This window comes from Oncorhynchus gorbuscha, linkage group LG21, assembly GCF_021184085.1.
Source record: "Oncorhynchus gorbuscha isolate QuinsamMale2020 ecotype Even-year linkage group LG21, OgorEven_v1.0, whole genome shotgun sequence".
Taxonomy (NCBI): Eukaryota; Metazoa; Chordata; class Actinopteri; order Salmoniformes; family Salmonidae; genus Oncorhynchus; species Oncorhynchus gorbuscha.
This window is the reverse complement of record NC_060193.1, coordinates 17,385,369-17,388,611: the sequence shown is the minus strand read 5'-3', so window position 1 is coordinate 17,388,611 and position 3,243 is coordinate 17,385,369.

Genomic DNA, 3,243 nt, shown 5'->3' with positions numbered 1-3,243 from the left:
ACTGAAGTGTTGATAGGTAAGGAAAAATATTTTATTCAATGTCTAATTGAGCCATAACACTTCTAAAGTAACATGGCATTTCATAAACAGTTATTGTAAGATAAAAAACACATAATTCTGACATATTATACTCTCACTTAGTCAGGAAAGTATATTATATTACTTAATTCTGGATGCATAATCATATATATGTATTACAGTACAGTTTGGTATGTTACAGACAAATGTCATCGTTATATTGTGTAAACATCAACATAATGAAGTAAGTTTCCTTTCATTATGATTGAATGTGATGAGTTTAGTATTGACAGCAACAGAAAGGGGTTGTGTTCAATGTATATTTGAGCGATATCAGCAATGCAGTAGCAAAGTATTTGACGAGAACCAAACATAATATTGCGTGGTTTATTTCAGACAAATGTCCTACTATATTGTGATGATGAGTTTCTTACCTCAGGAGTATCTGTTTGTTTCAACATTGTTCTCTCTGAGTCCACTAAAACAGATCCTTTAAACACAAACCAATCCCTTGGTTTTTCTGCATGTCTTAGGGTCAGAAAACTCTCAATAAGATGTTATTTGGGTTAAAAAATATTATAATACTAATAGTCAATGACTCTCTAAATGATCATATTTGGGTCTAAGGAGATATAGGGCTCAGTTGAAACCCAACTATATTCTATAATAGTTTTTGTGTCCTAAACACATCTATCAATGTGACTGCAAAACTAGATGCCAAAGAATCGACTGATTTAAATTAAGGTCACCTGCATCATTCTATTACACAACAATCAACAACATTTATTTATTCAGCACTTTTTACAAAGACAGATTGTCACAAAGGCCATTACAACATGAACAATGTAATATATCTCAACAATAAAATACACAAACGCTACATGCAGTGTTTAGACAGAGAAGTCTTACCAGAGATGTATAGTATAGTTTAGCAGACTAGTCCAGTCTTAATCTTCACCTCCAGTTGATCTCCACATTCTAGTCCCGTCATCTTATATAGGCCCAGTTACACACACACACACACACACACACACACACACACACACACACACACACACACACACACACACACACACACACACACACACACACACACACACACACACACACACACACACACACACACACACACACACACACACACACACACACACACACACACACCCCCTTAAGATTGACAGTTACATAGAAAAATGCAGGAAACACTTATCATGCCCCTTTTCTATGGTGGTGAGTATTTCTTTGTTATCAAATCAAATTGTATTAGTCACATGTTGTTGAATTTATTATGTATAAATTAATAAACAATATCCCCATTTTAAATAGAATTGTAACTAAGTAAACTTATATGCTGTTTTATAAGTGATTAACAATATGAGTTCACAAGAAGGGATTATGTGACACGGACAAGGAGTAATAAAAAGTTAATGAACACCATTCCAACTAGGCAGAAACAAATGGGTTGTGGACTGTGAAAACACAGAAGGTCGTTAGCCTATGGTTGACCCTACTGAAACTTAGCTCTGGGGTTTTTAGACAAGGAAGTGAGTGCATTCCTAGGTTTTCTGTTAATTAAAACTGTCAAATTTTAACTTGTATGCAGGAATCAGGAGGATAGAATTCAAGGTCAGATTTGCCAAATGGAGGGTGAGGGAGAGCATTGTATTTGTCTCTGTGTGTGGAGTAAAGGTGGTCCAGAGTTTTTTTCCCCTCCGGTTGCACATTTAACATGCTGACAGAAATTTGGTCACACGGATTTAAGTTTCCCTGCATTAAAGTCCCCGGTTACTAGGAGCGCCACCTCTGGGTGAGCGATTTATTGTTTCCTTATGGTGAATACAACTCATTCAATACAGTCTTAGTGCCAGCCTCAGTTTTTTATGGTATGTAGACAGCTACGAAAAATACAGATGAAAACTCTCTAGATAGATATTGTGGTCAACAGCTTGTCATGAGATACTCTACCTCAGGCGAGCAATAGCTCCAAAACTCCTTAGATTTCATGCACCAGCTGTTGTTTACAAAAATACATAGTCCGTCGCCCCTTGTCTTACCAGACACCACTGTTCTATCCTGCCGGTACAGCGCATAACCAGCCAGCTGTATGTTGATAATGTTGTAATGTCATCGTTCAGCCACGACTCCATGAAGCATAAGATATTACAGTTTTAATGTCCCGTTGGTAGTTTAATCTTCTGTGTAAGTCATCAATTTTATTTTCCAAAGATTACATGTTTGCTGGCAGAATGGAAGGAATTATGTTTTTTGTCGATCACCTACGAATTCTCAGAAGGAGGCCCGCCCTCTGGCCCATTTTTCTCTGCCTTCTCTTCATGCAGATGGGTGGATCTGGGCCTGTTCCTGGGAAAGCAGTATGTCATTCATGTCGGGCTAGTTGGAATCGTTAGAGGAAAAATGGATTCTGCCAGTCTGTGGTGAGTAATCACAGTTCTGATGTCCAAAAGTTATTTACGGTCAAAAGAGACGATAGCGGCAACATTATGTACAAAATACTTTAAAAAAAATGTGTTACATACAACGCAAAGAAACAAACAAAAAACACAATTGTTTGGGAATACGTAAAACTTCTGCCTTCTTCTCCGACGCCATCTTATCAGTGACATTTCCTTGGGAAACTGGAGTGGTGCTATTTTTTAGGGCTTAGATGCAGAAACAGAAAAATACAAATATAAGGTATGAAAGCAAAGTATAACTCAAAAGTGATAGACATTTTTTGGATTCTCCAGTGAATGAAATGAACATCGTCTCAAGTGGTTTTCTTGTTTAGACATCATCTTTTATTTTTTTAAACAGTTTATTGGTAGTCCTATAAGAATGTGAGTTAAAGGCACTAAACGTATCATGAAAACATTCACTTCAGTAAGTATTCAGACCAGTTGACTTTTTCCATATATTGATATGTTATTAAAAAAGAAAATCCCCTCATCAATCAACACACAATAACCAAAATGACAAAGCAAAAAGCATTTTTTATAAATGTTTGCTAATTTATAAAAAATAAAAAACTGAAATATTACATTTACATAAGTATTCAGATCCTTTACTCAGTACTTTGTTGAAGGACCGTTGGCAGTGATTACAGCCCCATATCTTCTTGGGTATGACGTTACAAGCTTGGCACACCTGTCTTTGGGAAGGTTCTCCCATTCTTCTCTGAAGATCCTCTCAAGCTCTGTCGCTGCACAGCTTTTTTCAAGTCTCTCC